The sequence below is a fragment of the Dama dama genome, chromosome 23, assembly GCF_033118175.1.
Source record: "Dama dama isolate Ldn47 chromosome 23, ASM3311817v1, whole genome shotgun sequence".
In the NCBI taxonomy this organism is placed as follows: domain Eukaryota; kingdom Metazoa; phylum Chordata; class Mammalia; order Artiodactyla; family Cervidae; genus Dama; species Dama dama.
Window position 1 is genome coordinate 37659817 of NC_083703.1, and position 14010 is coordinate 37673826.

At 39.1% G+C, this 14010-nt stretch overlaps 2 pseudogenes; one reads left to right on the forward strand and one right to left on the reverse strand.

The window, feature by feature from the left end:
• LOC133044249 (patched domain-containing protein 3-like) overlaps positions 1-14010 on the forward strand; it is a 145303-nt pseudogene that overhangs the window by 51273 nt on the left and 80020 nt on the right.
• LOC133045244 (patched domain-containing protein 3-like) overlaps positions 1-14010 on the reverse strand; it is a 63390-nt pseudogene that overhangs the window by 44685 nt on the left and 4695 nt on the right.

A 14010-nucleotide genomic window follows, 5' to 3' on the forward strand; every position in this document is an offset into this window, starting at 1 on the left:
TCCGGGTCAGGTCCCGGCTCCGACCCGGGCCCCTGGGACTCGGACCCAGGCTCTTGCCCCGCCTCCCGCTCCGGCTCTGGTGCAACCTTCGAGGAATTAAGGCTCCTTTCCAGGAAGGAAAGGCCACGTTCTCAAACAGCACAACCGATCAGAAAGGAGCTGTTGGACCGAGCGCCCCTCTCCACCCACCCAATGGTTTCCTGGAGAACTTCTAAGCGAGTCTGTTTGAACCCAGGCTGCTCCTGCACGAATGCTAGAACGTCGTTGGCGGTCACGTGGTAGCCTCAGTTCAGTTCAGGTCAGTCGCTCAGTCGTGCCCAACTCTTTACGACCCCATGGACGCCAGACTTCTCTTTCACTAACTCCCCGAACTTGCTTAAACTCATGTCCGTTGAGTCAGTGATGCCTTCCTACCACCTCATCCTATGTCATCCCCTTCTCCTCCTGCCTTCAGTCTTTCCCAGCATCAGGGTCTTTTCCAAGGAGTCAGTTCTTCGCCTCAGGTGGCCAAAATATTGGAGTTTCAGCTTCAGCATCAGTCCTTCCAATGAATATTCAGGACTGATTTCCTTTAGGATGGACTGGTTGGATCTCCTTGTAGTCCAAGGGACTCTCAAGAGTCTTCTCCAACACCATGGTTTCAAAAGCATCAGTTCTTTGGTGCTCAGCTTTCTTTACAGTCCAACTCTCACATCCATCCTGACTACTGGAAAAACCATAGCTTTGACTGGATGGACCTTTGTCTACAAAATAACTTCTCTGCTTTTTAATATGCTGTCTAGGTTGGTCATAGCTTCTCTTCCAAGGAGCAAACATCTTTTAATTTCATGACTGCAGTCAACATCTACAGTGATTTGGGAGCCCCTAAAAATAAAATCTCTCACTGTTTCCATTGTTTCCCCATCTATTTGCCATGATGTGATGGGACAAGATGCCATACTCATCTTACTCATCATACTCATCAACTAACCTCAAATTTGTCCCTGGTGCCCATCCTCTCAGGATTTAGTTAATACAGGAAGCACTTCTTAAAGGCGAATGAAATGAGTGCCTACGTGACTCACAATTGACTGGGAGAATCTGGCTTGTTCACAAACACACACACAAACACACACACTCACACACACTCCTGCATGCAGAAGGCACAGATTTTTCCTGTGTTCTAAGTGGCAGACTTTACCTTTGAAGGGATCCAGAAGCATGGTTCTCAGGTAAGGCTTTGGTGAACCTGGTACACCTCATTTAGTTATTTTTATTCTTTACAGACATAACATTCTCCTTGTAAAAACTTAGAAGTAAATGCATAAAATAAAATGTGGGAATAGAAGAACCCAAAGCCCAGTCCTAAAACATCCTTCTATCACGTTCCTCGTCTTAACAGACATGTTATAAAGTGGGAATTTATCATTACAAACTGTTTTCTTTGCATTTGCAAGCATATCCAGATATATGCAAGTATATATTTTTCATAAATATTATTGCACTGTCTGTGTATGCAAGACCTGGGTTTGATCCCTGGGTTGGGAAGATCCCCTGGAAAAGGGAAAGGCTACCCAGTCCAGTATTCTGGTCTGGATAATTCCCTGCCATGGGGTGGCAAAGAGACAGGACTGAACGAAAAAGAAAAAAAAAATCTGATTACATTTTTCACCAAATACATCAAAGGATCATAACATGTAATTGTATATACATTTACCTTATTCTTTTGCATTGCTTTATTTAGCCATAATGCTATTTAGAGATCTGTAGGTGGTTTATTACCTAACTAATTTGCCTAGGATCACACTCCCATTGTCTTGTTTAGCCATTGCATTTTGCACACTGATTAATTTCCATTGTCTCCAAAAGACAAACCTTTGCTTCATTTTTTAGAATTCCTTTTTCATGCTGGGATAAGAGATCAAATATCATGGTGCATAAGATTATGGCCTCACATCATGTTCTCATCCTACGGAGTCCTCTTTCTATGGTATCAATACTTCCAAATCCTCATTCTCATAAAGTGAGCTAAGGACTCTAAAGTCAAACGCTCCTCCACTCATCCAAGAAATAGTTCTTGATCTTCAACTATGTGCCTGTTTGTACTTTAGGGTCCTTCACACAGAGAGGGATAAAATTTTGGTTTTACCCTATAAAATATATGTCTCCTTAAATATCAGATAAGCATCACCCTTTCCAATCAGATGTACAATTGTTTACTGGGTATGGTGTTTCAGTTTTAGAAGATGAAGAGTTCTGGGGAAGGTGGTGGTAGTGATGGCTATATGACATTATGAATGTTTTGAATACACTCAATAGTATGTGTGCTCAGTCACTCAGTCTTGTTTGACTCTTTCTGACCCCATGGACTGTAGCCTGCCAGGCTCCTCTGTCCATGGAATTTTCCAGACAAGAAAACTGGGGTGGGTTGCCATTTCCTTCTCCAGGGGATCTTCCTGACCCAGGGATTGAACCCTGATCTCCTGCATTGGCAGGCAGATTCTCTACCACTGAGCTACCTGGTGTGTATTTTAAACACAATTGAAAAAAAAAAAAAAAGGAAAACAAAACCAGATATACAGAATTAATCAGTATATATTGTGGGGTTTTAAAAGGAAACAGATAAATACAAAATGTATGTGCCTGCTGTGGGATGTGAAAATAGGGGCAATATATATGTCCTGTGTCTTCTAGATTTGTACCATGTACATAGCTGAGGCGTGTCTTTTTTTTTTTTTTCATTTATTTTTATTAGTTGGAGGCTAATTACTTTACAATATTGTAGTGGTTTTCGCCATGTCAAATTGACCATTGTCAATATTGTCCATTTGTCATTGTCCATTTGTCCACATGTCCATTTGACCATTGTCAAATTGACATGAATCAACCATGGATTTACATGTGTTCCCCATCCTGATTCCCCCTCCCACCTCCCTCCCCATCCCATCCCTCTGGGTCTTCCCAGTGCACCAGCCCTGAGCACTTGTCTCATGCATCCAACCTGGGCTGGAGATCTGTTTCACCTTTGATAGTATACTTGTTTCAATGCTATTCTCTCAGATCATCCCACCCTCGCCTTCTCCCACAGAGTCCAAAAATCTGTTCTGTACATCTGTGTCTCTTTTTCTGTTTTGCATATAAGGTTATCGTGTAGCATGCCTTATAGATCTGTTCTAGACACTTCTGCCACTCTACAAACATTAGATTTGTTCTCCACATTGTTTACAATGTGCTCTTGATTATAAAGAAATAGCACAAATAAAACATACCCAATATCAAAGTACTTGATTAGGTACACAAGAACTTCCTTAAAAAATTCACATTTCCACATGAGCAATTAAATAGGAATAGATTTCTTCTGACAAAGAATTTTAACCATAAAGTGGTAATAGTGGCTGTTCTGCCCAGAACCAAACTAGGAGGATAGGGCACAAAATTTTGGATCATGAATTTCCCCATGGTACAAACATAGGAAAATCGTTCCTTTACTGGACCAAGGCTTGTTCAGTCACCTCCTCAACAGGTCTGTAAACTGTTCTCTTTTCCCCTAGTCTGGATCACCTCTCCTGTCACCTGCACGACCACCACCCTCCCTCTCAGTCCCACCATTCACTGTCCACATGGCAGCCAGGGTGATGGTTAGAACACAAACATGCCACCACCTGCCCCACATGCTTAAAAATCTCTGCTGGTGTTGCCCTCTGTCTGCTCACTAAGTTCCAGCCACGCTGGCTTTTGGGAATGATCAGGTCCCTGGGCATCCCACCATCTTTCATGACACAGGGCCTTTGCACGTGCTGTCTCCTCCAACTAGAATGCTCTCTGCCCACAGTTACTACCTCTCCAAAACCTGCTTCTTCAGGCTCCAGCTGAAGTGTCTCTTCCTTGGAGAGAATTTCCCTGATTCCTCAATCTACATATATTTTCGGTGCATTACTCTCTCTCCGGGTGTTGTGTTTTCCTTCACGGCAGGTAGGCTGACCTGGTTTACTTGCATTTAACATCTGCCTTCTGAATGACACTGTTGACGGCCATGGGGGCAAACATCTTGATTCTGCTGTTTATAATGGAAACACCAGAGCCCTTTATCAGCTCATAATTGTTTAGTGCATATCTGTCTCATGAACAAATTAATGACTTGGGAACCTGAGTTCAGGGCTTTCCATTTTCCTTACATTTACTGCAGATCTCTTGCACATCAGTTCCTTGTTCATTGGTATCTATTCTTAAACACAGTCACTGCAAAGTGTTCCTACTGTTCTGTGTTCTCCACGAACCTTAACAACACGCTACTGATTTCTATGTCCAACTAACTAATGAAAACACTATCTAACAAGGCCAAGGACGGAATCTCATGTTGCAGACCAGCTTCTCTCCATGCTGAGTTCTGAATACCTCATCATTCCTCTAGCAGTCAGTACTCTTGTCATCTTTTTCTTCACCCAATCACAGGATCCTCTGAAGTTTGTTGTTCAGCCCAAATTCTCCGCTGTGCCAACTACCATGCTTGGCTCTAAATAGTCTGCAACTCCAGAACCCTCTGACCTACCAAGCTGTAGCCTTCTGCAGCACGCATTCCCAGTGAACTTCACTCGAGTTTAGGAAGTCACTGCTACTCCTGCTAAATTTGCAAACTGCCTGTTCTCCCTTTAACCCACTAAGGCCTCACTTGATGAAAACAAGCAGTGGAAACCATACACTTCACTCGTTAGGTCTGTTACTTGCTCCTGTCTCAACTCTTCTGGATCCAACCTAATTGCTGTCAAGTCATACCAGTCAAAGAACAACTATTTATTAAACACCTACCATGTGTCAAGCACTGTTTGGTCCCTATAGACATGGCAATCATTAACACAAATCCCTCTAGTTTTGTATAGCCAGGGTCTGATCAGGCTCACAGAGAATTAAAACCCAATCATACCTAAAAACTAATGTTAAGATGATCTGATTTCAATATTGTATTTCTTAAATTGTTTTAAAATATCAAGCTTACCAACTTACACATCAGATTGGTTTTGTTTGTATAAAGCTTTCCTCTCCTCCAGAACTTGCCTGAGTCCATCCTCCTGGAACATACAAAATTATGTTTATTAATTCCCCCACCAAGTTTTTAGCAACATTCTATGCTTATGGATCTTATGAGAAACCAATAGTCCTCCCACACCTACTAAGATGGCTATAGTAACAAGTGTTGGAGAGGATAGGGAGAAACTGGAACCCTTGTACAGTGCAGGTGGGAATGTGAAATGGTACAGCCCTAAGGAAACAGTCTTCTGGGTCCACAAAAAGTTAAATATCAAATACTATAATCAAGCAAGTCTGTTTCTAGGTATATACTCAAGAGAACTGAAAATCTATGTTCATACAAAAACTTGTACACAAATATCCAGAGTAGCATTATTCATAACAGCCAAAAAGTAGAAACAATCCAAATGTGCAACTGAAGAACAGATAAGCCAAAATGGTATGTCCATTCAATGGAATATTACTTAGCCACAAAAAGGAAGTACTGATATATATAGCCACATGAACTTTGCAAACATTATGCTTAGTGAAATAAGCCAGACAGAATAGGATGACTATTGTAATATTTCACTTATATGAAATGTCTAGAATAGGCAAACTCATAGATTAGAGGCTACCAGGCTGAAGGGGAAGAAGAGTAGGGAGTTACTACTTAAAAGCTATAGAGTTATTTGGGGTTATGAAAGAGCTTTGGAAATAGGGGTGATGGTTGCACAACAATGTGAGTGTAATTAATGCCAGCCTTCTTTATGGTCCAACTCTCATATCTGTACATGACTACTGCAAAAACCATAGCTTTGACTACCTGGACTTTTGTCTGTAAAGTGGTATCTCTGCTTTTTAATATGCGCTCTAGGTTGGTCATAGCTTTTCTTCCAAGGAGCAAGTGTCTTTTAATTTCATGCCTGTAGTCACCATCAGTAGTGATTTTGGAGCCCCAAAAATAAAGTCTGCCACTGTTTCCATTGTTTCCCCATCTATTTGCCATGAAGTGTTGGGACCAGATGCCATGATCTTAGTTTTCTGAATGTTGAGATTTAAGCCAACTTTTTCACTCTCCTCTTTCACTTTCATCAAGAGCCTCTTCAGTTCTCTTTTGCTTTTTGCCATAAGGGTGGTGTCATCTGCATATCTGAGGTAATTGATGTTTCTCCCAGCAATCTTGATTCCAGCTTGTGCTTCATCCAGCCTGGTATTTCACATGATGTACTCTGCATATAAGTTATATAAGCAGGGTGACAATATACAGCCTTGAGGTACTCCTTTTCCGATCTGGAACCAGTCTGTTGTTTCATGTTCAGTTCTAACTGTTGCTTCCTGACCTGCATACAGATTTCTCAAGAGGCAGATCAGGTGGTCTGATATTCCCATCTCTTTAAGGATTTTCGAGTCTGTTGCCTGAGGATGCCTCTGACCATAGTAAGACAATAAATGACAAAGAGAGTTAGGAGAAAGTAAGTTCATTTAGTTTAGTGTTTACCATACACCTGAGAGTGGGTAGCAGGATTATATTTAGAATTTTGTGTCTACTTGGGAGACCTAGGTAGACATCTAGAGATTGCCTTCTCAAATGGGGCTTCCTAGCTATATTTTTAAAAAACTCTGAATTCATAAATATTACTTATACATTATATTCAGTATGACTGCTAAAGCACCTCTGAAACCAAATACTAAAATATTTCTTGTGTTTTCTATGACTTTATATATTTTACAATTGGCTTTCCCAGTGATAATAGGAGTCAGGGGAAATTTGCTACATAGTACCTCCTCAGTTGTATCCACCTAGTATATCAACTTGTTTTATTATTTGTAATGAATTAAGACTTCAGAAAGGATGTTGGTTTTAAGGAGTGCTGTATAATTTAAAAGCAGTATATAGACAATCAATTCTTATTCTACCGAGATGCCCAGTCTATTGAGTAACCACATCTAATACATGTTGTCCATAAATATCAATTAATTTAGTGCCTTTAATCAGTCATGCGATCAGGGCTATAGTAAGAAATCATGCACTGCTTCTTTTTTCACTCCGATCTTTTTTTTTTTCTTTTCTTTCCTCACCTGTAGAAGTTACCTTTGCATTTACAAAAGATTCTCAGTTATCTCCTAGAATAGTGACTGCAAGCTATAAACTCAAAGTGTTTTGTTGTTGTTTTTTTTAATCTCTACAAGTGACTTGTTAGCTCTTGTTTCTCAATGAGCTCGGTAGGTCCCAGAAGCACAAATTCAAATAAAACACATACAGGAATACCTTCAACACTGGAAGATGTCACATAGGAAAACCACCAAATAAATAGAAGCAACTTCAGACAGTTCATGTAGATCATTTCTCTTCTCAGTTGATGCCTTTTATAGACCAACCAGCAGAGTCTATTCCTTCAGGGTCCCAGGATTTGTACATGTATTCCTTTCATAAAGATTTATTCTATACTCAACCCAAAAAGTTTTATATTTTAAATGTTTCTGGAAACACGCCCCCAGTTCAGGCCTGCATCACCTTATTTTGTTTCATTATTAATGCCTTCAGATTCGTCTCCCTCCGTGTATTCATATGCCCTTCAAATTCAATCTTCCACAGTGTTTAGAGTCACCTGTCTCAAAAGCACATGTGACCATGAACCACTCGTCAAATCACATTAATACCTAGACATCTTAAGGCGACACACGGTGCTTTCATAATCTGACTTGTGCCCGACACCCCGTCTCTCGCCCTTTCTGTCCTTTGCTCTGGAATCCTGAGCTGCTGCGGGTGCCCCCTCACCTGCCCCTGCACTCCGGACGAACATTTACCCTCGTCTGTGTGTGAGTCCCTTCCCATCTTGCTGCAGCCTTCTGTGCGCTCCCCCTCCCACCCTCCGTTCCCTTGGACTGCGTAAGTCTGCGCTCAGGCAGTATCTCTAGAAAAGCCATCCCTGACACCCTTTATCTACATTTTTCTTTAAACTCCAGTGTCTAGTACTGAGCAGAAACCCGAAAAATAATTATTGAATATAAGAAATAAAGACTTATGCATACCAAGGTGATTTTTAAGAGCTTGTCGTCTGCAGTCTAAGAGCCAAAAGGATAGACATGTGAAGAAATAATTTACATTCGGTTGATGAAGATACACTAGAAAAATCTATGAAGTACTAAGGTAGCTAGAAGGAAAGAGATACCTGTTTATCGGGGGAAAGATAGCCATAATCAAGGACAATTTCACAAAGAAGGCTGAGTCTTAAAAGATGAAAAGTAATTTGTTGGAAGAGTACAGGAAAAGAAGCATTTCAGTTTAGGGAATTGAGAAAAGGAAAAAAAGTAACAGGAATTTTGTAAACCGTCAATAATGTTGCAGTTGAAGCTTAGAGTGTTGCTATAAAGGTCCTGTTATGAAGTAGAGAAGAGAAGATATTGTGACTTTTTATGTCTGTCCTGTATTTTGAAATTTTGTTTGGTTTCTGACTGTTTTGTTCACTGATGTTTGGGTGAATTTATGAAAGAATCTTTGAGATGTTTGTGTGCCTGTAACCTGATGAATTCTGGTATTTCCCAAAAGGTTTGTTGAAGTTTTTGATCACTGGAAGTATTTCTTAAAGAAGTAAACATTCAGCTGAAGATTAAGATTGATTTAAGCTGTCATTTGATACAATGTTTTAAATCTGTGTTTTAAATCTTCTGTCTTTTATCTAGACATTCTAATTTTAACAAAACATACAGATTTGTCAGTAGAACTAGACTTAGAAATGACATCAGAGGAAGAACAAGAAAACCCTGTTGGAGATGAAAATAGCCACTCAAAGGTATGTAAAAATGTAAATTCAAATTTCTTGTTTAATACTGTTTTCTATTCTTTAACAACATAATACAGTTTGTAACAGAGTTCATAACAAATAAAATTACCTGTCAAAAGTAGCTTTTTAGAGTTAACAGATGATAGTTTAAGTTTTCATGACACTTTAATTAGAAAACTTAAAATATTGTTAGAATCTATTATAATTTATAGCTTGCCTTTGGAATTGAGGCAAAAAACTTTCCTGTCTATTGTTTACTTCTTCCGTTTTTAGAATTTCATTACATGATAAAGGAAGGTGATATCAAACACTGAATCAAAAGATTAAAGAGTTGAATTTATGAACAATATGACAGTGATGGTCCCTGACCTAGATACATGTAAAGAGAAATCATTGCCAGTGGTCAAGGTTTTCTGTTGAAATTGCCAGTCACTGATGCCAAGATTAAAGATTCATTCTGTCTGATATCTTGGCATAGTTGAGTTAGGGATGAACATTCGGGGACAGAGTAGGTCATAGAATCAGCCCAACTGCCTATTAAAAGAATTGAACCTTCCAGATTGGACCCTTGTTGTTAGGGTACAAATAATAACTTTCTAACTTATTTCATTTCCAGGTGGGAAATCAGTAAATATTAATAAAAGTGCATTATCCACTTTCATTGGTGGCTATTAGGTTTTAATCTAACTGAATGTAGGAGCTTCCCAGATAACTCAGCTGGTAAAGAATCCACCTGCAAAGCAGGAGACCCCAGTTCAATTCCTGGGTCAGGAAGTTTCCCTGGCAAAAGGGATAGGCTACCCACTCCAGTATTGTTGGGAGACCATGGTTCAATCTCTGGGTTGGGAAGATCCCCTGGAGGAGGGCGTGGCAACCCACTCCATATTCTTACCTGGAGAGTCGCCATGGACAGAAGATCCGGGCAGGCTACAGTCCTAGGGGATGCAAAGAGTCAGACAGGACTGAGCACACACATAACTGAATGTAAGCAGGTAATATGTATAGATGTATAACATTATCATTGTATATAATTTGCATTAAAATTTAGGAATTGGTTCCTCTTTCTTATTGGTGTTAATAGATTTTGGCTCCTAGTAATGTAAAGTTTGTCTATTCTCCAGATATTAGTCCTTAAAAAAAAAAAAACCTTACAAATGTGCTGCAGGGACTCCCTGTTTAAGATATAGTGAAGTGAAATATTTTTAAGGGAAGTCAGCCTTTATAACATTAAAAATCACCTAATTCATTTTTGGTAGATTTAACATACATGAATTGTTTAATTCAAAAAACAGGGACAAAATTGGGTTTGTGAGTTCATGTTTTTCTCCTATTTTTGGGTAAGGCAAGTTATTTTTCACTTCTTAATTGTGATCTGGTGATTTGTGAGTAGCTAAGCATAGATTTGGAGAAGGCAATGGCAACCCACTCCAGTACTCTTGCCTGGAGAATTCCATGGACAGAGGAGCCTGGTAGGCTGCAGTCTATGGGGTTGCTAAGGGTCGGACATGACTGAGCGACTTCACTTTCACTTTTCACCTTCATGAACTGGAGAAGGAAATGGCAACCCTCTCCAGTGTTCTTGCCTGGAGAATCCCAGGGATGGGGAAACCTGGTGGTTGCGGTCTCTGGGGTCGCACAGAGTCAGACGCGACTGAAGTGACTTAGCAGCAGCAGCAGCAAGCATAGATTAAGACGTTTAATAGTTAAATTGTAACAAATTTTAGATTTGCAACATGGCCACTTCAGGATATTTTAAATAACAAATACATGTACTCCCACATATTCTTGAATCACTACTCTTAGATGTTTCTTTTGAGACAGACCTTTACATAATGTTGTTTACTAAAATGTAGTAGGTTTTGACATGTGTGATTTTGTCTCATAGGTAGTATAAACTCTCACCAAAAAAAAAAAAAAAAAAAAAAAAGTGTGTATCTCCAAAGGAGAAAACTGAGTTTTGTGATGCTATGAGATTTTTCTTCCTTCCAGTAATAGATTTTTAAATTTGTTTGCTCTTTTGTGTAAGAAGTGCCTTGACTGAGTATTAATAATAAACGAAGATCTGTAGGTTTTCTTCTTTAAAGAAAAAGCAGATGAACCCTACCCCTATTTAAGGCATTAAATTACTTTGCCAGTGTCATGCTTTTAATGTATCTGATTCATTTGATGAATTCATTTGGTAATTTATCAGATTGAGGGTTACAGAATTGTATCATCTCTTTTGGTGCCATAAAATGCTAGGGGATGCCACTTTAGGGGATTTTGAACAAACCATTTAGCCTTCCTTGGTTTTATTCCTGTTTCTGGTAAATAGTGGGGTGACAGTCGGTAGTTATTTCTATACTCTCTAGCTATAAAGTTTGATGGTTACTGAATGTGGAATTGGGAAGCATTGTTTATATTCCAGAATTCCACACTAACTAACAATTCCTCAGTTTCACTCTGCTTCTTGTGTTTTGGTAAACTTTGGTTCATCTATTTTAGTCAACAGCATTCCTTTTTTGATCTCTCCAGGATCCAAATGAAAAAGAATTGTAAAAGGCAGTGGGGAAAGAATAGCTTTAGTGCAGAAAGAAGAATCTTTCCTTTCTGTTTCTGAAGCACTAAGGTGTCACATCGTTTACATCTAGCTGTTTAATGGAAAATCCAGGCGGTTAAAGACCAAAGAGGACAGATTTAGTGTGTTTTTATTTCCTTGTCTCTGACAGTCAGATGGGGAAGACAGGGGGTGAATAATTGCATCATATTAAGAAAACCTTTTTTGAAATTTGGGAAATTTTGTTTCTTATCCTCAAAGAGAAGCAGAATTTACAAAACTTTCGGTGACGTTTAAGTGATAAAGTAAGCACAAACGTATCACTTAAAATCAGGGCAAACCCTGAGACAAATAATAAAATTAATGAAAACAAAAAGGGTCTTTACACTAATGGAACAGCAATTATTCTTAGGGTCAAACTTTCCTCTAAGAAAAGAGGAAGCACCAAAGTAGTGAAGTGGAAGTATCAGACAATGTATGTGATGTTGCTGATGAGAGTGGATTGATTCAGCAGAGAAAGAGTGGAGGAAATAGAACCAGGAGTTTCCTGCTGTGGAGAATGAAGATTCTGATAGGTAAACCAGTATCATATTTAATAGCAGGTCACTTGGTATTTCCTGATGAACACATTTTACATTTTACTAGGGATATAGTTATTTTTGTTCTCTTGTTCTTTAGCCATTATACTAAAGTTAATTTGGTAACATACCACCATATTTCAGTATCAGAGTATTCTGGATTTGACTGTCTACTTGGCTTTAGCAGTGTGTCTTATATTTAAATATATCTTATGTTGCTGATGAACATCTTTTCATTTCAGTTTGAGGACTTCTTTCAGCATTTCTTATGAGACAGGTCTAGTGGTGAGGAACTCCCTCACCTTTGGTTTCCCTGGAAAAGCTTTTATGTCTCCTTCCTTTCTGAAAGATAACTTTTCTGGATAGAGTATTCATGGTTGGCAGGTTTTTTCTCATATCACTTTGAATATGTCCATGCATGGAAGCCAAATTGTTGGTGGTGAGGGAACTGATGAGGCACCTGTCTTTCTTTCATCCGTGATGCTGATGGCACCCCATCATGTGGGTGTTTTAAAAGTAAACTGCCCTCCCCACCACTGCCCCCGCCAAATATTTCCTTGATTTCTTCTCTCATGGTGTGTGTTCCTTGTGTCATTTTAAAAATCATCTAAATTAAGTGTTACTTTATTCTTTGAGTTTTTAAATTTATTTTTAATTTTTATTTTATTTCTAATTTATTTTTGACCGTGCTTGGTTTTTCATGCTGCAGTGCTAGCTTCAGCCCTAGGGTGCTGGCTTCAGTAGTTGTGGAGCATGGGTTTAGTTGCCCTGTGGCATCTGAGATCTTCCCAGAGCAGGGAATCAAACCCATGCCCTCTGCATTGGCATGCAGATTCTAAGCACTGGACCATCAGGGAAATCCCTAAATTCACCATTATTATATTTAGAAGCAAAACAAAAAATATAGTGTAAATCTAATTATGACTCCCATATCTAAGAGTCATGGTGTTTAGGCACTGGAGTCCAGCTTTTCAGTGTAGCCCTTGAAGCTTTCCCAATGTCTTTCTGGATGCATCTCTCTACTTTCTTCCATGTAGTTTGTACTTTTCCTTCCAATTTCCTAGGAAACACCTTAATGCCATATACCTGATTTTTGTGCTCACATTCTAATCTCCAAGTAGAATGATTTTCTCCCTTTTCACTTCCTTGTGACCTCTTCTCTCCACTTCTTCTGTAAAGCCTTCCTTATTTCACTTTTAACTTTCATATGTCAACTTTTACATATCACATCATATCATAATTGTATATCTGTCTTCGAAGCAAGAATTTGTATTTTCTTGCATATGGTTGGTACTTTATAACTGTTTTGTGAATTAATCAATGACATAGGATGGATAAGAGTTGGAATTTTACAAAAATTTTTTTTTTTATTCTTTATCAGTCAAATTATTAGAAAACATTGGCTTTTTTGTGGATTTTTTAAAGTAGCGATCCTGGCATGCACAGGAAGGAAGCAAAGAAACAGAACAATGACAAATGTCCATTTGTCCACACTAGAAGAATGTGTGATTGCACCAGTATTTGAAAAGAATGATTCACTGACTGGTGATGAGCTGCATGTGAATGATGACAGCATTTTAAGTGAAGTGGGTCAGGATGATGGCAGGTAAAATCTACAAATTCTTTATTTATAGGGGAAGAAACATTTGTACTGAATACTTCTTCTGGAAATAGAGCACCATGATACAGTGTTCATGCCAGGACAAGAGAATCTGCAACTCTGGTGGATGAACACCGCGAAAGGGTAAGGTGAGAACGAGTGCCTTTGGCCAGAAGTCATTTCAGTGAATAGTTCCCTTGGAAGCTGAACTGTAGTGAATACACATAAACAGCTCTATAGGCACTATTTCCTGGGACAGGCAATAGAGGACTGGGTGGTAACTGAAGAGGATTGGGGAGTTCAAAGGAGTTTCCTGTTTTATGTTCAGAGGGGAGCTTTTAGAGTATATATGCTGAAATGAGCCAGCAGAGGACGTGTTTATTGAGTTGAATCTTGTTTACATATCCAATATTAGAAAGCTTATTGATTGCATGACATTATCTTTAAACTATTACAGTAAACTAGCCGTACATAATAACTCTGTTCATACATAGATTTATGCTAACGGCTTGTTCATTGGTTCTG